Raw genomic sequence first — 24983 nt, forward strand, 5'->3', positions numbered from 1 at the left:
ATAAAAAATGGATAGAAGAAAGGGAAGAAAAGAAGGAAGGAAGCCCAAAAGAGGACAGATAAGGCAGACAGGAGGTAAAATAAGATTAGAAAAAAGGGCAGATGGACCGAACGAAAAAAGAAAGAGACATAACAAATAACTATCTTGAAAGAAAGAAGTAAAGTAAGAAAGAGAAAAAGAGAGATAAAATAGCATAACAAGTACAACAATAAGGCAAGTATTCTTTTCATAAACCCCGCCTACCATTTCAGACAAGGACCAATGAGAGAGTGCCCTTTAAGAACCATCGCAGGAGCAGGATGGGGAGGAGTGTAGGCGGCCCAGCCCTTTGACGTCAGTAAGCAGTGAGGTCTGGGAGGGGGCGCTCCCTGCAGGGGCACTGAGCAGCATCAGGAGCCGCAGCCGTTGCCTGCATCCTTCCTGCGAAGGATATGCGTCAGCACTGCATCCTCTGAAGCCCGCAGGCCTCGGGACCCCGGACCGCCGACGCTCTGCAGGCACCCGTTGCCTTTACGGATAGAAGCGGCAGGCTTTGCAGGCAGTCTCCGCGCCTGAGAGACTGGGGGCGTAGCTGAACCCCTGCTCCAGCGCCGGGGTAAGTTTCTGAGCATCCCTTTAAATCTGTGGACCCGTGCCTGTAAAGGAACTCGGACTTGCGCGCTGGAGCAGAAAACCGTACGCGAGACGAGGCTCCCCACAGCTAGACGCACTCTGGCTCTATCGTATACAGGACAGGTCCATCCGTGCAGCAGGACTGGGAGTACGTATTACAGCTTCCCTTTAGTGCTTGGGTAAGAAGCATAGCATCACTATCAGTCTAGTCAGCGCCTAGATGTAATGTGACGCCCATATGCACAAAGAGTCCGCACTGACAATACTGGGCCAGGGCAGGCAGGGATGTAGGGGCAGCTAGGGCCAGATACTAGGCCTGACTGCTAGTTCCCACCAATGCCCCAGTGCAGAGATCCCACCAATGCCCCAGTGCAGAGAGCACAACTATTCTTGTCCTGCAGTGCTGCTCTGTTGCCAAATGATCACGTGCCATGTCAACACACTGATTAAGCACTGTCCTTTTACCCAACTCGTTTTGATGTGGGATTTGTGGGTCAACATTAACACAAACGCGCTGAAATAGCCGCGTCCCCGTGTAGTGCGAGACAAGAGAAATTAAATGTCATTAAGTGCCTATGTTATACTCCCGGGAAAGAGGTATTGCGTTGTGAATTTGAATGGACAACAGGAAAGAAGTGAAAGGCACCGGGAGTGCTCATTTCTTCATTGTAAGAGGTAGAAGAAATGTTGTAGAATATCACTTAAATTAAGGCAGCTTTGAAGCAAGAGTCAGAACTTACCCCAGCGGTGGGGCAGCTGTCGTAGCATATTTCCCATGTGCACTAACACTCACTTGAGGAAAATACAGTTAGTGTGGTTGCGAAGCCGTGGCAAATATTCCGAGATATCTGACAGCGCACGTTCAGGTAGGTATGTGGGCATAATTCACGTGTACCTCTGCGCACTCGTCTTTGAACTGGACACGTTAGAAATAGTCGGCATGGAACGCCACCGGCCCCACCCACCCTGTCAGTGCTTCAGGTTCGGAAGGATCAGTCACGTATATTAGTGATGCAAAGGTGCAGAAGCTAGGGCACCTTAAACCGGGGTGATATTAGTCAAGTTCAAGTAAAAACACGTGAGGGCCCGATTGATCCTGTCTCTAAAGCATCCAACTGAAGGGCAGTCCATGGCGTGCACAGAGATAGGCACTGGAGATTCTCTATGTAATCCCCTTGAGTCATAGAAGAGCTGCTGTACATGGGCGACTGTCAACAGCAAATAAGGATCCCCCCAAAGGCAGTCACAGGAGACTCACAGCCATAGTAAATGCTCAACCCGTGAGAAACAGAGGAGAGGGTCCAAGAGGTGCATCTGTTTGTACAGCCCAGCAGGGACAGAGGAGCAGCACGTCATGCACTGGTTACAGGGAGCTGGAATGGGTGTCTGCTAGGTCCGTCCATGAGTAACAGGAGCTATCCACTGCATACACTAGTTACAGAAGTTAAATGAGCTTTAGGATTCAACCGGACCCACAGAGTGCAGCTCCCTTCAGTGCTGAATACAGGCAGCCATCTTAAGGATCTATAAAGTCTATTAAAGAGAGTAACCTACCGGCTTACACAAGAAAAAAGAGAATTTAGTATTCATATAATCATCCATTATTTACTTTTGAAAGACTTGGCATAAAGACGTGGGGCCCGATTTAGGGTTTAGCAGAGAGGGTACTCCATCCTATTCCCCCAAACTGAAGGTCCAACCACCTAGTTTAGAGCTGGGAAGAATGTCAGTTTGCCAACGGCTGAGACTACTGTGCTGCCTAACATACACCACCAATGGCCGTTTCTGTCAGCCTTGCATAGAGAGGATGAACAAACAGCAAGTGTTCACTACCCCTAACTGCCAGGTAAAACCGGGCAGTGCAGGGCAGTGAAAGCTACAAAATGAGGGGGCCGTTGGTTTATTTCTTTATTTCTGAAAAAAATCTTGCATTGGGCCAGTGGACATCTCTGAATTCGGTGGGCGAGTAACCTCAGCATGGTGGCAATAAAGAACTGTGCCATGCTGACGGTACATACTTCATCTCCCAAACTCTAAGTGAGGCCCATACTCAACTTGGTGCTTTATAATTTTTCACCAAAACTTCCTGATCATTTTATTGATGTACCACCACTTATAACCAATTCAAAAACAAAAATCAAAACCATAGAGCTAACGTATACATTTTTTAATTTCAAATATTAATTATTCATAATAAAAGTTATATGTACTCTGAAAGAAGTTATATCACATTTCTGGCTTATTATTGCAATTATTATTATATAGTATACATGTAATTTGCACCACTTTTTCACCTGATTATCTTGAAATTATGTTCTAAAAGAAAACATGAAATACACCTCTATACTGGTTTAATTATATTACTATAAAGCATATCGGTGGTTTACTGGTATGTGAGAGGCTCTGAGGTGCCAAGCTGGTACTCTGTTAATCCAAATCTTATAAATGATGTATATAAATTCACAAAAAAATCAAAGGTTACCAGGACATTTTTAATGCTACTCGTATTTACCCCACCATTTCCATCCTGACTACTGATTCCATTTTGTGTTTAGCTTAGCTTCACACACCATCAGGTATATTTCCGCGCACAGCATGTGCAACATGTTTCCGCTTTTTCTCACTGAAGGATGGGTACATAACATGGAGGAGTGAAGAGCACGGATAATAAGATGTACCTGGTTGAGAATCTTTATGGTAGGACAGGGAACAGTTCGGTCTTGAAAAAACACTGAAAGTTGTCCAGTCTCATGCATGCTCCTTTTCAACACTGACCTGGTGTGGCCAGCGTTTGACAACAACTTACAGTATGGGAAGGGGGAGTTTCTAGAATTATTTTCTCTGCTTGTTTAAGATATTTGAGAGAAGCTTGACGACTAGGGTTAGACAGAACTCACTCCGGGAAGGGGACGCCGTTGCCCGGTTCCCATTGAGGGTCGTTTTCTCTCTTTCGGCAGCCATCTGGGTTCTCAACTTGAAGATGGCAAAGAGATGATGTCACGGTTAAGCCCCATGGTGATATATTTTTAGCTTTGCGTTGTGAATGAATATATAATCACTGTATATGTAGATATAATATTATCCATGATTGAAGTAGTGCATTTTCATTGTTTCTGTGATTATTATTCTACTGCTGTGATTATTTTCAGAAGTGTACTTGTGTTGCTGCATTTGACCTACGTGCTTTCCCTGTACGAGCCTTGAGAAATGCCTTAATACATTTATTACTCAGACTGAGTGCTGCATTGTTGGCATTCCTTTCATTTTGTCTTGTCTCAGTCTGAAGTATAGCAAAACAACATTATAGTTAGGTTCAGATTTTGCACACACAAAACCATTGCAATTCAGTAGTTATAGATATCTCATGCCCCAGTTTGCAAGTTTTCTCCTCAATTTTTTATTGCAATGTTGCGTTATATTATTAGTGATGTCATAGAAGTTGTCATGACTGATGTAATATGTGGGGTAATTAGCAGTGCATGGCGAGGGCACGAGTTATAGTTTCATGAACTGACTATGACAGCTCAATATCTATGGCTTTGTGTTTGTAAACTCTGAGCCCATTTATGAAGTCCCTGTAACCTTTTGGTTTTTAGTGAATTTCTAAGGTTTTTAAAAATTCTATTTCTTAACTCTAACCTCCCTGTAACTTTAGGTTATTTTCAGTGAATTTCTAGAGTTTTTATGACATAAAGTAATATTTAATTATACAGTAATTCAACTACTGTTGTGAAAGGCGGGAGCTTGGCCGTATGCAACATTCTCCAGCTACGCACGGCCTTTGGCAGTGCACAGCAGGGGTTTGGCAGCAGGTGCAGTCAACCACACATACTTGTTCTGAGCAGACGTGTCAGTGGCTGTATGGGTGTGTGATTGGGTACATGTGGTTGTGAGTGGGGGTGTGAGTGTAACAGGGAGTGCAGAATTATTAGGCAAGTTGTATTTTTGAGGATTAATTTTATTATTGAACAACAACCATGTTCTCAATGAACCCAAAAAACTCATTAATATCAAAGCTGAATATTTTTGGAAGTAGTTTTTAGTTTGTTTTTAGTTTTAGCTATGTTAGGGGGATATCTGTGTGTGCAGGTGACTATTACTGTGCATAATTATTAGGCAACTTAACAAAAAACAAATATATACCCATTTCAATTATTTATTATTACCAGTGAAACCAATATAACATCTCAACATTCACAAATATACATTTCTGACATTCAAAAACAAAACAAAAACAAATCAGTGACCAATATAGCCACCTTTCTTTGCAAGGACACTCAAAAGCCTGCCATCCATGGATTCTGTCAGTGTTTTGATCTGTTCACCATCAACATTGCGTGCAGCAGCAACCACAGCCTCCCAGACACTGTTCAGAGAGGTGTACTGTTTTCCCTCCTTGTAAATCTCACATTTGATGATGGACCACAGGTTCTCAATGGGGTTCAGATCAGGTGAACAAGGAGGCCATATCATTAGATTTCCTTCTTTTATACCCTTTCTTGCCAGCCACGCTGTGGAGTACTTGGACGCGTGTGATGGAGCATTGTCCTGCATGAAAATCATGTTTTTCTTGAAGGATGCAGACTTCTTCCTGTACCACTGCTTGAAGAAGGTGTCTTCCAGGAACTGGCAGTAGGACTGGTAGTTGAGCTTGACTCCATCCTCAACCCGAAAAGGCCCCACAAGCTCATCTTTGATGATACCAGCCCAAACCAGTACTCCACCTCCACCTTGCTGGCGTCTGAGTCGGACTGGAGCTCTCTGCCCTTTACCAATCCAGCCACGGGCCCATCCATCTGGCCCATCAAGACTCACTCTCATTTCATCAGTCCATAAAACCTTAGAAAAATCAGTCTTGAGATATTTCTTGGCCCAGTCTTGACGTTTCAGCTTGTGTGTCTTGTTCAGTGGTGGTCGTCTTTCAGCCTTTCTTACCTTGGCCATGTCTCTGAGTATTGCACACCTTGTGCTTTTGGGCACTCCAGTGATGTTGCAGCTCTGAAATATGGCCAAACTGGTGGCAAGTGGCATCGTGGCAGCTGCACGCTTGACTTTTCTCAGTTCATGGGCAGTTATTTTGCGCCTTGGTTATTCCACACGCTTCTTGCGACCCTGTTGACTATTTTGAATGAAACGCTTGATTGTTCGATGATCACGCTTCAGAAGCTTTGCAATTTTAAGAGTGCTGCATCCCTCTGCAAGATATCTCACTATTTTTGACTTTTCTGAGCCTGTCAAGTCCTTCTTTTGACCCATTTTGCCAAAGGAAAGGAAGTTGCCTAATAATTATGCACACCTGATATAGGGTGTTGATGTCATTAGACCACACCCCTTCTCATTACAGAGATGCACATCACCTAATATGCTTAATTGGTAGTAGGCTTTCGAGCCTATACAGCTTGGAGTAAGACAACATGCATAAAGAGGATGATGTGGTCAAAATACTCATTTGCCTAATAATTCTGCACTCCCTGTATGTCTGGGTGTGTGAGTGTGTGTATGCGTGTTTTTTTGGGTCTGTGACTGGGTGTGGTGGTTTTGTGGGTCTGTGAGTGGGTGTATGTGTGTTTGTATGGGTCTGAGTGGGTGTGCAAGTGCTTTTGTGGATCTGTGGGTATTGTAGTGGTTTTGTGGGTCTGTGAGTAGGTGTGAAAGGGTGTGATAGTGGGTCTATAAGTGGGCACATATATAAATTTTGTTTTTTAATTGGGCTATAGAGCCGCGGATTCATCACAGATTCACATGGGATAGCTACGCTGAGCACTGCAGTAGATCCGCAGATCTGAGTCCTAATGCACCAAATGGCGGCTGCAAATTTTCTTTCAGGTTGCTGCCAGCATGTCACAGCATTTCTGTTGGCTCGGGGATCCACTGTGTTGTAGCCGCATCTCTAAATATACATGTCTTTTTCTTTCACGCCTTCGCTGCTAGGCAAACGCAACATGGACACAGCGCATTTTCCGCCCACAGCTTACCCTGTTTTTCTAATGTGGGTACCTCTAGATTTTAGAAAAGGTGGGCAAAGTTGAAAAGTGTATGATTTAAAAGTGAAATATGTTTGGCAAGAAGTCAAAAGCAACATCGTAAACAATTTCTAATAATGCATGTGAGATTCCTGGGTTGATCAAAGAACCCTATAATGTCTTAGCAAACTAATGGTCTTGTTTTTCGGGGTTTTCAGAGTTGTGGAATGAATGTCTTGGTGATGCAGAGCCACAGAATGTGCTTCAATGTTTGGAAAAAAAGTACCTTTTGAACGTAGCAGGGATTTATCTATTTTAGGGCGGCTAGGGTGGTTACTACTCACTGCCTATGGAAAAAGGGATGAGAAATACACGCATTTAGAACAGGAGAATCAACAAGTAGATAAGCAGTTAGTTGAAACTAAGAATACTGTAACTATGTTGTCTTGTCAGAGTAAGCTGTTGCACGATAAGGCCGATACCTATCAGTCCGTGGCAGAGAAAGCCGCTGTTAAAGTTGCCCAGAACAAATTTCGGAAACGCAAGGGCAGAATAAATCAAAATAAAGTTCACTTAGCAATTGCCAATGCAGGATTAGAATGGAATCCAGATTTATGGGACACTAATGTATTGGACAGCAATGATTTTTCAAATTACAGTGATGAAGAGGTTAACAAAAGGTGGGGGCTAGTATGAGTCAAATGAGCAGAACATGGTTCACGCACAACCCATATTTAGACAAAAAATACAGTTCACTCCACAAAATCCGGCAGGAATTGAAATGCAATCTTTAGAAGATTATGCCCAGCAAGACGTTAATGATATTATAGATAGATTCAAACAAAGAGCTGGGGAAACATTACTCACCTGGATGGTGCGATTATTTGACTCTGGAGTAATGTTAGATATAGAAGACTCTCCCAAGTTTTGTACTCTTAGCACTGACCCCACAATTCAGGATCAGTTTAGAAGTTATCAGGGTCAACAACAGATCACCCTGCTGCAGTTAGCAGCTGAGGGGTGCAACCATAAGTAACCTACTGAATCAGATTGGCCACCAAACCCTGGTACTCCTTAAGAGATGCAATGCAGAGAATTAAAGAGGGAATAAAAATGGCTATTTTCTTAAGTAACACTCACAGTCTGTTAGATGGACCACTCTCTGTATCAGTACGAAATTCAAATCATTTGCCTCTATCTTCTAGCCTATAAGCAAGTAATAATGACTATCCTAATTAATCAGACAGGGCAGTCATTAAAAGAGATTCTAGAGGCAGTTCGCAAGCTCGGAGAGCTTGGCGATTGGAATAAACTAGGGAGAGCTTTAAGATCTCAGGGTCGCACAGATAATAACGGAGTATCTAGGAGAGACATGTTAATGTCATTATTGAAGGATGGTGTCAGCAAGAAGCAGATTGATGGGATGGATAACAAAAGCCTGTGGGAGATGTACCGTAAAAGAGGCCTGGACCGCAAAGAAGGTAGCAGGCGGGTTCACAAGCAAGATGATGAACATAAAACTCAGAGTAAGTCGCAGGAGGATGGAAAGGGAAATAAATATCTCTTCACAAAGGAGAGAGGAGGAAGGTTGGGACAGCGACAGTTTAACTGTTGAAAGCAGAGAAGGAGTAAAGCCTTCTCACAGATATGAAAGCATATATCCTGATCTGACTTGGGCAAAAGTTGACAGGTTTAAATCCAACTAGGAAACTGGCCAAGCTCCGGTTCAGGGATGGGCTCGTAAAGATAACTGACCACATGTTGATTTAGAAATACATTGGAAGCACAAAAATGTGCATGGAGTCCGAGCACTAGTTGACACCGGAGTGGCAGCCCCTTTAATTTATGGTAATCCCAAAACTTTGCCGGTCAGCACTACACCATCACAGGGTTTAGGTGGAAAACAAACTCTTGCTGTGCAGACTATTGTTCAAATAAAAATAGGAAGAACACTGAAAAAAGAATATACTGTTTTGATTGTGCCCCTTCTTAAATATATACTGGGAATCGACATTTTAAAAGGAATGACTTTGTATTTGGATGATGGTTGTTATCAGTTTGGATCAAAGAGATACACTTCAGTGGCAGCTATGAGGGTGGGTCATCTGAAGATACCCCCAGTGAAGGTGCCTCCAGCAACCAAGGTAATATACTTAAAGCAATACCGCATCCCAGGAGGGCATGATGAAATATGTAAGACTATCCAAGACATGAGTGAGGCCGGGGTAATAGCTCCAACCACCACTAAACTGAACAATCCCCTTTGGCCCGTGCGTCGACCTGATGGGCGCTATAAAATGACTATTGGTTACTGCGAGCTGAGTAAGTATATACCCACATTGACAACTGCGGTCCCTGACACCATCACTTAAATTGAAAGAATATAGAAACATAGAGGGACATGGGATGCAACTATTGATGTTGCCAGTGCTTTCTTTTTTATGCCATTGGCCCCTGAGTGTCAAGACCAATTTGCTTTCCCACATTCTGGCAGACAATTCTGAATGTTATCTTTACCTATGAGGACTGTACATAGCCCCACCATCTGTCACTGGCTGGTGGCAGAGCACCTGGATGAAGTATCTGTAATCCCAGGAGTGCAGTTGACCCATTACATTGATGACATGATGATTCAAGGAGAGACACAAGAACAGGTGCATATTCAGTTGGAGCTGGTTTTGGAACTCTAGCAGAGTAAAGGGTAGATGATTAATCCAAATGAGATGCATGGTCCGTCTCAAAATATGGAGTTTTCTAGGGATTCAGTGGAATCGGGGACATAGATAGGTGTTGCCCCAGGTAAAACAAAAGATTTTAGAGTTTGCCCCGCACAAAACTAAGAAAGAAACACAGCAATTCATCGGATTGTTTGTTTTTTGGAGGCCGCATATTCCTCAATTGAGCTATATCCTAGCCCCTTTGTACAAAGTGACATGAAAGAAGCATGAGTTTGAATGGGGTGAACAGCAGCAGTGTGTGTTTGATTTGGCAAAGGAGGCAATTCAACAGGCTTTAGACTTGTGACCAGTACAAGAAGGAGACATTGAGTTGCATGTAACCGTTCAGGGGCAATATGCAAATTAGAGTATGTGGCAAAAACAGGGAAGAATGAGAGTGTCCTCGGGCTTCTGGACTAAAAAGTTATCTGTGGAGCGATACACTCCCTTTGAGAAACGGTTACTTGCATGCTACTTGGCTCTAGTGGATACTGAGCAAATGACCCTAGGTCATTTTGTGATTTTGAGACCTTAGATTCCTATAATGCACAAGAAGCTAGTATCGTACCTTGGAAATGGTACATACAGGAAAGGGTTTGAGCTGGACCAGAAGGCACAGCCCCTCTATGTGGACAGTTGTCACAAAAAGCCCCTGTGCAGGATGAGGAGAGGGTGCAGGAGGTACCACAGATAAGAATCACCACCGGGATGGGGTGTGCCATTTGAATCCTTGACCCTTGATGATAGGAAGTATGTATGGTTTACCAATGGCTCAGCTAAATATGTGGGGGCCAAAAGACATTAGAAGGCAGTATCATATAACCCAGTCACCAAAAAACTGTTGACCACTACAGGAGAAGGGAAGAGTAGTCAATATACAGAATTGTATGCTGTGTATCAAGCATTGAAGCAAGAATTGCCTGGAACTTGTCACATTTATACTGTTTCTTGGTCTAACGCCAATGGATTAGCCACCTGGCTTCCCACATGGCATGTCCATAACTGGCAAATGCATTCAAAGGAGATTTGGGGCAAAGAATTGTGGCAGAAAATTTTGGAAATGCTAGAGCAAAGTACTGTTACTGTGTATCATGTAGATTCCCACTGTCCCACCGATTCACTAGATATACGTGGTACTAGAAAAGCTGCATTGCAAAACAGAGCTGCTATTGATTATCTATTACTAAGGCACAATCATGGTTGCTCTGAATTTGAAAGCATGTGTTGTTATAATCTGTTAGCTCACTTTAAATCCATCCAGTCTCAAATTGACGCTATACATGAATTGGTGAAATGAGTAAAACGAGATGTGGATAAAGGGTGGTGGGATTGGTTATTACAGTGGTTGGCCGATTTTGGACAATTAATTAATGTTTTGGGTGGGATACTCGTGGTAATTTCTATAATTATAGAGTTGTGTTGCTGTGTACAATGCATACCTAATTTGCTTGCAATGTTTAGATCAAAACAAATGAATTCCACACCCATATGTTATGAGAGTCACTGGTCAAAGGGTGGAGTGTAATGCTATTCGTATTTAACCACCAGCTCCATCTCGACCACTGGCTCCATTTTGTGTTCAGCTTAGCTTCACACACCGTCAGGTATTTTTCCATGCTCAGCTTGTGCAGCATGTTTTCACTCTTTCTCACTGAAGGATGGGTCCATAACATGGAGGAGTGAAGAACACTGATGATATGATGTACCAGGCGGAGAATGTTTATGGTAAGGCAGGGAACAGCTCAGTCTTGGAAAAACTCTGTGAGAGTTGGCCAATCTCAAGCGTGCTCCCTTCCAACAATGACTTGGTGCGGCCAGCATTTAAACAACTTACAGTATGGGAGGATGGAATTTCTAGAATTCTCCTCTCTAGCTTGTTTAAGGAATTTAAGAGGGAAGCTTGATGACTGGGGTTAGACAGATTTTGGTCCTTTGCCCATCTGGCATCTAGTGAAACCCAACTAACCTGTACATTTTTAAGAACTAGACGAATAGGAGTATCCAGGGTGGGCTGACTTGCTTGGCTCTCTCCATGCTTTCCTTCCCAGAATTCCTTTCAAACCTCAAACTTTGACTAAAACACATTTTCCTCACAGTACTGTGATGGAAAGTTCAGGAATCTGTGGTGAGACACTAACTTCCTTCCACTCAGCATTCCCCTAAGTCTCCTGATAAAAATGGAACCTCACTTGTGCGACTGGGGCTAGTGCCAGCACCAGGACAAATCAACCACGGTCAAGAAGGGTCCCATTGCGGACTCCCATTAATGTTAGTTTGATCAGTTCCTGTTGTGGGCACTAGACCCAGACACACAGCTGGGGCAACAGTTCCATTTAAGCAAGTGGGGAAAACGCTGGGTGGTACCAATTTTATGGTTTCTTTCTGATCCTGGGAGAATAAGGCACAGAAATGCAAGGAAATGTATGATTTTAGTCTAACTTTGAGGTTGCACTGCACTGTGACTAAGAAAACGTGTTGGCATCCACAAGAGGCACACCACCCTGTACTCCCCTGGGTTTCTAGTTTGTGAAAATACCTAGAGTTGGTTGATTTTCCTTTGAGACAATGTACACCCTGGCAGAGAAAGACTGAAAAGACAAATATTACTTCACAAAAACACACACACACACACTTACTGGTTGGATTTGGCACGAGGCTGTGTGAAGGTTCAAAACATAAAAATCTATTAACAAGAGATTCTACAAAAATTAAATACGCTGTTAGTAATTGGAAGGTCAAAAAACTGAACCAGTGACTCAGCTTGTGATGTAAAGCCAAGTCTAGGCACCAACCATTTTACAGGCCATTCACACACCATTCATACGTGACGCACACAAGACCCTTCGCACTGCCATCTGTGAGCCCAGCACATTACAACAGTCACATCAAAAGACAATGTAGAGATAATGTTCCTCCTGGCAGAGAGATGCTGAAAAGACAAATTACTTCACAACCATCTATTACTCAAGTACACACACATACTGGTTGGATATGGCACCATGGTGAGTGAAGGTTTAAAACATAAAGTTTTATTAACAAGAGATTTCACAAAAATGAAATACACTGTTTGTAATTGAAAGGTCAGAAAACTGAACCAATGTCTCGCAGCTTGTGAGCTATAAAGCTGCGACAATGCACCAACCGCTTTTCAGGCCATTCACACGTCTTTCATACATAACACACACAAGACCACTCGCACCTCCATTCCCGATTGCAGCATGTTACGACACTCATATCAACGGACTGTGCCATTCAAGGGCCCATCCCTTTCATGCACCCACATGATTTAACCCCCATAAAACTATCTGGCGGCTGACAGAGGGTGTGGACTGGCGTTTGGCTACCAGTGTGTGAAGTGACCAGCAATAAGTCACTACTCACACACTGCCAGCCAAATGCCAGCTCTCACACACCACCAGTCAAGCGCCATTCAACTCACACCACCAGCCAAAGCGGCAGTCCACGCACCGCACACCCCCAGCCAAGCTTCAGTCCACGCACACGACAATCACATTTTGTTTTTTTAATAGCAATTAGGAAAACACAAACCAGTTGGAAGTAGATGCAAAACTATTCCTACAAACAATGCAGCTGTAACTAAATACATCACACTAATGCCAACCGTGAAATCTGAACAAAAAATATTAAACAATACAGACCAGTCAGTTCACTTTTATGCTCATGATTGCTCCCAGTAACTTTGTTGTATGTGGTGTAATGTAAAACAAGTATGTATACACATAGGGTTGTATTAGAAGGACACCTGGGGCAGTACGTAAAACTTTCCTTCTGCACGCCTCTTCTAATACAGACTCTACATTTCCTACTGGGAAAGTTATTTTTGGGTTTGGGAGGAATGTAATCGGGAAAGTGGCGATCTTTCAATATAGCCACATCCTCTACGGCCTCGAAAAATCATTAAAATGTTCTAGACCTGCAGGTCGAGTAGCTTGAATAATCTACTCGACCTAACTGTAATGTACTTGACCCGGGAACAGGTCTCAAATTGTGTGATCGTAGGCAAATATTGTATTTTACAGTTGCCTTTTTCTTCATTCTCACATGAGTGCACCTTCAAATATGTGAGTTCAGCATTTCTGCTGTTAAAAAAATAAAAAAAATAATCTCTTTTGTTTGATTAAATGCACTAAACGTTTGCTCCATGTATAATAAATCTAGCCCACGTATAGGGTGCACATGATCCATGCTTCTTAGTTTACTAATAGCTTTGCCATCAGGGCAGGAGTGAGTTTCAGTTTGTTTAAACACTCACTTTTAATAAATATATTACTTGAGCATGATGTTTTAGCGCACTGTCATTTACAGACAGTAAATTTCCAAGAAATGTCCAAAAACGTTCCTACTAACGTGCAGCTTTACTGATAAAACTATATAGTGTATTAACAATAATCTGAAAATTGGGTTTCAGAAAACATTTATCATTTACACATCACACAGTAAAGTGTTCTGATGTTTTTCTTCCTATTAAAATATTTTTTTCATCACACAGAAGTGTAAAAATGGTCTTTCATAGCTACTGAAATATATTTTGAAACATTTGTGAAGTTGACTTAGGTTTTTCCTAACACACAACATTTATATAACTGATACCAAAAGACTTTCATTTCACATAGGTCAGACAGTTCACCTTACAAAATCCTAGAACCCTGCAGTCACAAGGAAAAGTATTTGCATTGTAAGAAGACAACCTGACTTGTGACCTGTCTCAGAACACAGAGCAAATGTGACAAGAATAAGATTTAAAAGCATCCTAATTGCTAATTCAGTTTCTGACTGAACAGAACAACTGTTCTTTGTCCACTTCCCAGAAGTGTCAAGTGGAATCTAAAAATTGCTGTACCTCATAAAATAAAACTGGCCATTGAGCATGGTCAAGTAGATTTTTCGAGCATTGCTCTACCACTCCCAGCTCTAGGAAAACTTGCTTGTTACATTGCAGCAAGGCTTCCTATCACAGACTGCTAAAACTGAACAAATTTCATCTTCAAATCTGGAGAACAATCCTTGAAAACATCAAAAGCACTGATGGTTGCTAAATGTGCTTATTGTAGTCGAAAATGTACACAGGTTTGCGCACTTCAGCCTAAAGAGTCACAGGTGAAGTACTTTCATCATGGATGGTAGTCTGCATGTAGCAGAATCTCCTGTCTGCAAATTTCACAGCTAGAAGTGCATCACTACCCAAGGCACTGCACTGTCACCTCTAAACAAACAAGTTATTTTGGGTAACCTTTGTTATAGTGGATTATGCCACAAGCAACAGTGTCCACTTTGTACAATTCCCTCAACAATTTCACACCATTGTTATCTATGTATAAATGGTGATGTTTGTTAAAAAGAGTCCTCTACTAAGTTCCCACACAATTTTCTCATTAACTGCACAAGTGCATGGACAACCAGGGTGGTTGGTCAGTAGTGGAATCCCTGCCAGTGTACGTCCTGGAATTAAAGACCTATCCAGTGCTACACTCAGACAGCATATACATCTCAATTCTGTAATGTGCCCTCTAGCTAGGAATGTACTGCCTAAGAATCAAACGTCCAAAGACTCATCCACTGCTATTTCTTTACCTGGAACATAGATCTATGAACATCGATCTACAAAGTGACCACTGGCAGGCCGAAACCTTAAAAAGACAGTCACAATCAGGGTGATCTTGTGGCAACACTGAAGAATTATTAACAAAATGCAGCATCTGAAGAGGAGGGAAGTACTGATCATGACTCATGCTTGCTGCACATATGGCAGTTGCCATCAAGGGACTAGTAGACAGTATGAAGAGAGGGATGGCTTCCTTATCAAGCCCATGAAAAAAGTTAAACCCAAGACCTTCACCATCTCATCCAGATTTGTGGGAGTCCACCAGCTGCCTCTAGAGTGGGGCTTAAGTCTGGCCCTGTTGTCTTTCAAAATACTGTTCAGCATACAAATTAGTCTGGTCAAAAATCTCATCCAAAAATACATCATCCATAAACAACTGAAAGAAATTTAAAGGCAAAACGTTTTCATTATTCACTCGATACCAGTAAAGGCAGGCAGCTCTGGCTGCACCATGTTTGGGGCATCCTAGAGTTCAGCACTTCCAATGGGAAACCTTTCAGCCCCAGGCTGCAATCCAGATGCCTCTTGCTACACTGGCGGCACCTCAGTGTCCTCCTCTAAATAAGGCACTTCCTCTGCACTTAGAGCAGCTTCATCATCAGATAATTCCTTTTGGACAGTAAATCCACTGCCAGAATCCCAGACTACTCCTCTGCCTAAGATGCAGATTCGGTCTTATAATCCTGATCAGAGGAATAATAAAAAAGTATGCCAACAGTCTGCTGAGTGGTAATCTTGCAGGTAGCCATAATCCTTACTAATAAAAGTAACTTGACAAATAAGTCAACAGTAACCAACACTCTGTAAAATAAGTAATGAACAAAGTGTGGCATTATCAAACGTAAAATAAAACTACAGGAAATCTGAAAGGAAAACTCAATTATTACAAAGCACACAAGGACCTATACTCTAAAAAATGATACCACTCACTTGCCAGAGACAGCTAGACTCACCAGCACCTACTCTGCACAGACACAGCACCAGCAAAATCCCACTACAAAGGTAAAATAAAATTACACATAAGACAACATGATACACATCATTCAAAAACCCAAGGAGAATTTAACAAACAGTAAAACAGAATCGAGATATGCTGCTATTATTACATCGTTTACAAAAAAATGGTTAATGCAGGGAAATGATACTCATTTAGAGTAAACATTACAAAAAACATTTTCTTACCAAGCACATGCAACAACACAAACGGCAGAGCTACCAGTGCTGAAACTCCAAGCAGGAATCACAGCAAAGGAAATCAAAAGGAAATATTACAGTCACAAATTTGGATGATGACATAAATAAAACGGTTAATGTTATAAAACGCTATGCTTGCACATCACCACCAAAATGCTAGTCTACATACACCGCTAGCCAAGTGCTAGTCCACACACACCGCCATTCCACATAAACTTTTTCTGCCCCATTCCCTGGAGGGGGATGGGGCAGGAAACGGCAAAAGTATACCAATTCATTTCCCCATTAAAGGGGGCTGCAATTCCCCCCCCCCCAAAGAAAAAAATCTAAAAGAAAATCTCTGGTGTGTAGCGGGCTTGCCCAAAGGTTTGCTCCCACAAATTTATCTAAAAAAAATCCCTGGCATCTAGTTGTTTTCGCCCCTGGGGGCAGATCAGCTGGAAAAAAAGCCAATCTAACCCCCATGGGGTAGGGGACAAAACATGGAAAAAGCAGGTTGTCCCACCCCAAAGACTGAAATCCTTGCCCAAGGGGTTGCTCCCTTCAAAGGCACAATTAAAAAGCCCTGTGCCTAGTGGGTTTTGATTCCTCTGCCCCTCCTCCCCTCTCCTGAATGTGTGTGTGGGGGGGGGGGGTGCAGATCGGCTGAAAAAAATGGCGATCTACCCCCATTGGGGCCAAAACATGGATATATTATGCCCCCAGGGAGTGACTCTTGCCTAAGGGTTGCGCTATCCTGACACATATTTACAAATCCTTGGTAGTTTAGGGGATGGATTCCTGCTCCACGATCGCCAGACTCACGATCGTGGAGCAGGAATCCATTCATTCAAAACAGGCACAAGGGGAAAGGAACAACTCCTTCTTTTTTCCCTGTGTCTTTTTTTTTTTTTTAAACAAAACAATCCCCACCCCCAGAGAAGGACTTACTGTGTCCTCTCCTGAAGATGCACTGGAAGCAAATGGCTTCCAGCGTGACCAGCTGCCTTTTGATGACGTCAGTGTGCCGTGCTCACTCCAGCGTTATCAGATCACCCTCAAGGGATTGGGAGTGGCAGCAGAAGCACTTGCGCTGCCATCCCGGTTGGAGGGGGGCTGAAGGGGAGGCCCATAGACCAGCGCTTTCCCCATCATTGGGCGGGAGGACGGAACTGTTTTGTCCTCGGGACAGAATGGGTTAATAACCCCAAAATTACTTAACAGATTCACACTACATTACAAAAAAAGGTCTTTCCGTACCAAGATCTAGCTTTTTGCATAATTTGGTGTAATTCTGTTCATCGGCTCAGGCTGTAATTATGTCTAAAATAGATTAAATATTTGCTCCATGTATAATAAGAATCTAGCCCACATATAGGGTACCCATGACCCATGACTTGCCTCTTAGTTTACTAAAAGCATGCCATTAGGGCAGGAGTGTTTTATTTTGTTTAAACACTCACTTTTAATAATTACTAAAGCATGATGTGGTACAGGCAGTACATTTCCAAGAAATGTCCATTGGTACATCACTTTGTGACTAAACCGAACACCTGTCGTTTGTCATCTCACCAGAAGGGGCGAATAGGTCGTAAAAATAGTTCAGCCTAATAAAATATGACTCCTCATAGTGCGTTGGCGAGTAGATTTTTTTTGAGGCCTGGTAAATATATTTGCACATTAACAGCATCGGATATATAGCTTCAGTACCTACTCAAACATGTGCCAGGCAGGTCAAAAATTAAGTGTGGTATCTTTCTTTCCAGTCCTTATATTTATTATAATGCCCCTATTTCACCAGGGGAACGTAACCTTTATGGAGAAGAATTTTCTCTGGATTAAATTACTGTCACTGTTAGTGCTGGTTGACAACGATACTTTGCTAAACCGTAAACGCATTGTGCATTTTGGTTCTTCAAACCTTCACCCTTAACAAGGTGTCCACATTATGAAGGTACAAGCATAATTAGAAGCATTATCTCTGCGTTTCATCTCTAGAGGGAAAAATAAGGTGCGTTTCTAACTAGTTAAAAACAGGAAAACTCTAGAACAGAAATTTCAGTTCAGCTGTTCATGTGTTCAAATCCCTTAGGCTTGCTTACCTCGCAGTGAGGAGGTCCATACCATTAGTTGAAAAAAAAGATTGTGCGCTCAATTATTAAATAGTAATGCTTGTTGTTTCCAGGCCAATGTTCATGCAAGACTGTTGCAGCATCACACAAACAAATTAGTTATTGTTCACTGTCAATTATGCCTATATAGTAGAAGCAATCTTTACCATACCATAGACCATTGTTGACAAGTGGAATGTGCCTTCTTTGCTCCATAGTGTGCAGGAATTCATCTTTCGGCGAGCTGCCTGGGTTTGGCTGCCATGAAAGATTTGCAGCCACATGTCCAGGTACATCCTTGCAGAAGAATATGGCTTCTGATCGGCTGTCGTTGCGTTCTGCTGCAGCCTTCTGAAGTGTGTTTAGTGCTGCCGCTTGTTGTGGGTTGATCCACACTCCTTCGGTGTGGAATTGCCCTCCCTGGGTCATAAGAAACACTGGCCCTGTGGGCTACGATGTTGTTTTGTCCTTTGATAAGTCTTTCTCTGTGTCCGAGTGAATACCCGTTCCTTTGTGATCCATACAAGTTTGCAGACAGTTTAAAAAATTGCCTTACTTTGATTAGCCTTGATCAAAATACAGACTTCGGTATGCTATGTGTGACTAGAGGTGAGTGAGCCAAGAAAAAAAATAGGGAGAGGGTGTGACTGGGTCTCAGAGCCGAGCCCTAAAAATGTTTGGCATGTAAAGTGTGCCACAAACGCTATATAAAATACGATAAAGACTATTCAGAATGCTAAGAAGTGTATTTCTTTAATAGGCAGATGCGTTTTAACCTAGTACATCAAACCAACAATCCGGTTTATGATTGAAAGGCAAGTCAGATGTCCTAGATTTTTCACGGAACAAAACCGACATGAGTGGTGCTTGTATAGCACGCACCTTGCACTAACGTATTTTAAAGTGCTCTCAAATGCAATGAGGCAAAAAAAGCACAGTGAAGTAAAATATTTCCCTAAGGTAACACAATTTGGTAATACAAGGAAGCTGGAAAAACAGGGTTTCCTGAGTGCCACTTGTACCATTTTGTCCCCTAGATGGGTGTATTTTCCCTTCTCTCTTTTACATTAAAGGTAAATGGTTTTTCTTTAATTCTTGACTCATCACGTTAGAGCGTGGGGGTTTGGCAGAAGTCACATTTGCGTTCGGCCTGTCTTGTACTGAAGGGTCCAGGAGGGCCTAGAGCCCAGTCAGAGGCAGGCATCTGTCTCGAGCTTCTAGTAGCTTGCCCCACCTCTGTGACCCCTGTGTATCCTACAGGTTCCACTACCCAAAGCAATCACAGCAGTTCTGCTCCTGCATATGTTGTTCTTAGTCCGAAGGATGCACAAGTTACAGATATAACTAAAGGCTGTGAGTTGGGAGATTTGCTTGTTTTGTAGATGTCTGTTTGAACTTTGATTTTTACAAATGCGATTTATTCTGTGAAGGGCAATCCTGCTAGGCTTGTTGATTTGCAGGTTTAATGGTCTGTCGTAATGATGGCACTGATACACAGAGGCGATAGGTATTAGGACCCCAAGGGTGATATCAGTTATTCACAAGAACAGAAAATAGGATTCTCCCTGTGACATGTGATGGATAGGCACAAAAGCTGTGAAGCACTCGGTTCTTGGCACCACTGATGGGCTGAGATAGACTTCTTGACTGCAAATGAAATTATATAATTGATGAACATGTATGAAAGTTATGTGTCTTGGGATTTGATATACAAAGGGTGCAAGGGCATCTGGGGAAGTGACATTAGTACTATTAACATTCAGACAATATATGAGCTTTTGGTATGGTATTGGTGATGTTTAGTGGCAGGGTGTGCAAATGTTCTTGGGCATATACACCTGAAGCACAGGAACAGAAAGTGTGATTCAGCTGCATGGGTGCTGTCAGTGTTGCACAGGCATCGAAGATGTTATTGTTCCTGGCCTTGTAGCGATAACAGTGAAACAAAGGTACAGTAAGGCCCAAGAATCCTAACTCTTGAAAGTTGACATTGATAATGGTAAAAAAATGGTTGAATGCCACAATATTACCAAAGAAAAATGGACTTCTGCACAAGTTGTAAAACATAATTATGTCAACAACAAAAATACAATAAATAAAATACTGTCAAAGCAACAACATTGTTGCCAAAATGTTGTTAAAATGAAAAAAACAATTGAAATTTAGTTCGTCTAAATATAAACAAAAGTTTAAAACAAAACCATGAATACACCTGATTTAAAAATATTTTAATTTCTGTACTAAAATTAAAACATCCGGGTTTCAAACAATTACACAATGAACAACCTTACAGCACAAGTTAAAAGCAGTATATGCAAATTAAAAAACAAATACCTATTAAATTTTCCTAAGCACAACAAAATAAATAAGCACAAGTATGTATTTTTTTATTTTTTTTATTCTGTAAGAAAATATAGCAAATTTCCTAAAATGTAAATAAAACATTTCACAAGACACGGTGTGTCTTTGGGTGTCAAGATGGCGGTTGCACTCTGAGAGTGCTCCGGACCCTCCCGTCATCCGCCACCATCCACGCTGCATAAGGCCCCGCAGGAATGGTATGGGTGGTTCTAACCTGATATGGGCAGGCTGTGAGCCGAGCTGAGATATTCTTCCAGCTTCTCTTCAAGCCGTAGGGCTGAGTGGCTGGGTGGCAGGCATAAGCAAAATGGCGAGCGAGCCCTGGGCCTGAGGGCTTGGGGTGTCCTTACCCATGCGACCAAGGGAGAGAGCTGTGCCGGTGCTGGAATGCTGGTCCTTGGCCTCGAGTGGGCCTGGGGCCTGGTGGTGCGGCCTTGAGGCACCTGCTGTGAGGCGCTGCTCCCCCCTGTTAGGGCTGGGCCAGCGACAACAGGACCTGTCTGGAGGGGGGATGGGCCCCTGTGGCCATGTTGGGTCTGCCCCGACTGCTTAAAAGAGGGGCAGGGGCTGAGGTGGGCCGTGGTGGTGTAGGCCCGCCCCTGCCCACAATTGAACGCACAGGACCCGCAGCGGTGATCAGAGGTGCCGACAGAGCGGACTGTGTGGAGGGCTGCTGCCATTCCCTTTGGCCCAGTGTTGGAATGGAGGCGATGGACACCCTGAGTGGAGCTGGGCCTGGGCCATGACCTGCCAGATCTCCCACCGATGATAGTTCCACAGGGCCCAGAGGCAGCGGATACCAGTGAGAGGTACTGGGCCTGGGAGCCATGAGGCTGAGTCCCTGTTTTGAGCCTCGATTGTGGGGGCGCGGAGAAAACGGGAATGCCGGGATCTGGGCCACTGTGCCGGGCCACACACGTACGAGGGGCCTGCTGGGCCCCGGGTCAGTCGGGGGCCTGGGGCTATAGGTAACCATCAGAGGTGCCCTGTGCCCCCAAAGACAGAGCACGCTGTCCCAGCTGCACCTGGAGATGTTCGACCAAGGGCAATCGCTGGGAGTGCTATGGGGCCCGTCGGCTGCTCATTGCTAACTGACCGCTTCCTCATTTGGGAGTGATTGCGGTGTTGCCCTGGGGACCCTCCGCCAAGAGATTGATCCTCACAGGAACTGCAGAGAATCACCGCACAAGTTACTGTACCTGTTACTGGCCTTCCTAATGCCATGGGGAGAGACAACCGTGTGAAGTCGTTGTCCTTTCAACCCTGCATTGATAGGTTTGCAGCCTCGACAGGGGGTCCCATGAGAGGCGCATCTGGAGACGCATCTCTGGCGGAGAGCAGCAATGGCGAAACAGATAAGATCCTTCAGGCTACACAATCCTCCCAGGCAGTGTTTGAAAATAAAATACCGAAGGTAAGGGTCGACATGTCACTGTTGAGGCAAGACCTCAAAAATGCATCAGTGCGACTTACAGGTTTCTACAGTGGAAGATAAGGTTTGCGACCTTAAGACATAGGTGTCCTGCCTCCTAACACGCACTCACAAACTGCAACAATGCACTGACAATGCTGAAAACCGCTCAAGGCGAAATACCCTGCACTTTGTGGGGTTCCTGGAGACTTTAGAGGGCCCTGGCCCTGCTGACTTTCTCAAAGAATGGCTAAAATCGTGGATGCCCCAGGACAAACTGTCCCACTGGTTTGCCATTGAGTGGGAGCATAGGGCCCTCTCTGCTAGGCCCTCCCGGGGCGCCGCTGCTGGCGTTTATTGCACACTTCCTCTGCTATCGGGACAGAAATGCCATCCTTCGTGAGGCTAGAGCTCAACCGGAGACCCAATACCAAAATGTGAAGATTTTGATATTTCCTGACTACTCCCGAGAGGTCCAATCTAAAAGGCGCTTTTATGAAGAGGTCAAGCAGAAACTAAGGGCATTGCAACTGAAATATATGCTCCTCTTCCCGGGTCATCTCAAGGTACTACATGCTGGTAGAACCTATTTGTTCGATACACCGGTGGTGGTGGCATGGGAGTGGGTCACAAAGGAGTGCCCGCTTCAGGGAGATGCAGGGGGGGCTCCTCTCCCCGAGTGAACACCTGCTAGTGCACCAACGACAGTATCGGGGGAGCATGGCTGTTCTGGAGATCCTCGGGCTGGCTCCTGTCACAGGAGACGCAGGTTACGGAGTGCCTCGTGATCCCTTGGAGGGACCTTCTCTCCCTGTCGCCCTGAGGCGGCGGGACACCTCCCGGGAGTCGATGACCCTGTGGCGGTTGCCTCCAGAGGAACAAGAGGCTGAGCCAGACCCAGCCTCTCTGGCCATCTGAAACGGGACTAACGGGCTCTGTGTGGGCCTATCAGCAGTGAATATATGTGATCCAATCCACAGGAGGGGGTCCACCACTCCATGCCAACAGAGACTTGTTTTTCCTACTCTTTTTGTCCTGTTGGTTCCCGTGGGGATTTTGGGGCGACAGATGCTTCTTCAAGTTAGGAGGGGAAGTTCAGGGAGTGGGGAGTTGGGAGGGTTATTCCACTGTACAATTGCATTTCTATGTTCTTGTTTGTTTGTTTATTGTTTCTTATACCTTGATGACACAGGCGGGAGGATGCCTTCGAACATCTCAAGCAGTAGGTATATGCAAGACCCCCGTCTATATAGGCCCTTCGGGCGAACATCCCAAACCCTCCATGTCACGAGCGGGTGTGAGGCTCCCTCTTTCCTCCTTTCTTCTCTGCAGATCTCCCACTTTGTGTTCTGTAGCCACTAGGGGTTGAGCGGAGATTCTTCCAAAACCGTGTTTTGACATAACTAGAGTGAGTTTATGAAGTTGGTAGGAGTAGCCTTCTCCCAAACTGATATCCCCATTCCTGACAGCCTAGCTTTAAAAGAAATTGAGGCATGCACTAATACTGTTTGTACACATTAACTCATTAAAGCTATACTTATTAACTTAACCGATAATGGTTTATTGTCTCTCATTTTGTGTTGTTAACAACTTTTGACCCTGATGCAATGACATTTCAATGGGGTCATTGTCAGCACTGCCGTTTAGTGCAACTAATTGTACTTGGCCTGTCACAGAAAGCCAGTCCACACACCCATTGACCCGTAGGACACTTCACAAAATACAGCCACAAATTGGCTGTCTTTTGTTTCTTGTGTGTGAATGTGTGGACAGTGAGTCGGTTTTTCTGTTTGTTTGCCCGAGTTGTCATAAAAATTAAGACAAAAAAGAAGTACAGCATACATTTCATAAATGGGTCGGTTGTACATTTCTCAAAGTTGCAATGGGCTTTAAACTGTATGCCTTCCTCTGGCACCCACCGGCAAAATTGCTGGGTACGCTGTTTACTGTCTGTGAACTATATTCCTTCAGCTGAATATAGTGAGGTATTTTAGAGATGAAGTACACTTTTATTATGAATGATCGTCACATTATGACAGCGGTGTTTCTTGTCGCCATTCCTCTTGTTCATAGTTCATTTTAAAACTGATGGCAAAGATCTTGCATCTGGAGGCTTAGCTGTGGTATTTTGTCACGTTATAATTGTGCATGCGCTTACTTCTCCAGGTAGTAGGCTGTGCGTGAGTAGCGTCTAATAGTACCAGTATCCATTTGGTATGCATCCCTGGCTCTTCATCATCAGATACTGAGTCTAGGGCTTGATGTGATTAGGATTCCAAGGTGCAAGAAGTCAGAAGTCCTGACACTTAATTTGTAAAAAGTGCAGATGAAGTAAATAAGCATGTACCTAAACAAAGCTGAATTTGTGTCAGGTGCCCACTTAATTTGTTGAAAGCTCACATTTATCGGGGCCCACAATACAAAATCAGAAATACATTTGGAGCCTGTATAAAATATTTTAATGGTTCCCATGTGTCCTCAACCACCTAAGTCAGGTTTTCATGTTGAGATTTGGTGCTAACAAGTTCTGTCAAGCATGCGTTGGCTGTATAGCCTTTTCTTCCCTTAATAACAGCAAACTTAGACCTAGAGATATCCTAAAATGCCCAAACACTCCGTTCTATTTCTGTTTAAGAGACCATAGTATCTTCATCACCAGTTTCATAGGCATCATAGTTAACCTCTCAACTTGTACAAGAGCCTGATGTACAACTGTGAGGAGATCTGTATCTGTAATTTGGAAATTAAAATAATCCTGCTCTGAAGAGTTCAGTCCATGCAGAGTATAAAACTGATCACTGATTGAAAATTTGTCAGCATTTCTGTAATGCCAGCCCAAACCCTTCTTGGTGGTTTAATGACAATATTTAGCATGTGATACAGTTGACACTAAGGGCAAGATGTAGCAAGCGTTTTGCATGGTGCATGGTGCAAACTGCGAAAATTGCAGTTTGCCCCATGCAAAATGCAGATTGCGATGCTCATTCACCAACTCGCAAATTGTTAATGTGA

At 43.6% G+C, this 24983-nt stretch overlaps 1 protein-coding gene across 1 annotated transcript in view; it reads left to right on the forward strand.

Moving 5' to 3' along the window:
* Nucleotides 1-373: 373 nt before the first annotated feature.
* The window catches only part of LOC138268210 (SNF-related serine/threonine-protein kinase-like), a 262877-nt gene continuing 238267 nt past the window's right edge, over nucleotides 374-24983 (forward strand). Inside the window, exon 1 of the mRNA XM_069217650.1 lies at nucleotides 374-595. The gene's annotated coding sequence lies outside the window, so the exon portion shown is untranslated. The remainder of the gene's footprint in view (nucleotides 596-24983) is intronic.

Source organism: Pleurodeles waltl, chromosome 12 (genome assembly GCF_031143425.1).
Source record: "Pleurodeles waltl isolate 20211129_DDA chromosome 12, aPleWal1.hap1.20221129, whole genome shotgun sequence".
NCBI classification, from domain to species: domain Eukaryota; kingdom Metazoa; phylum Chordata; class Amphibia; order Caudata; family Salamandridae; genus Pleurodeles; species Pleurodeles waltl.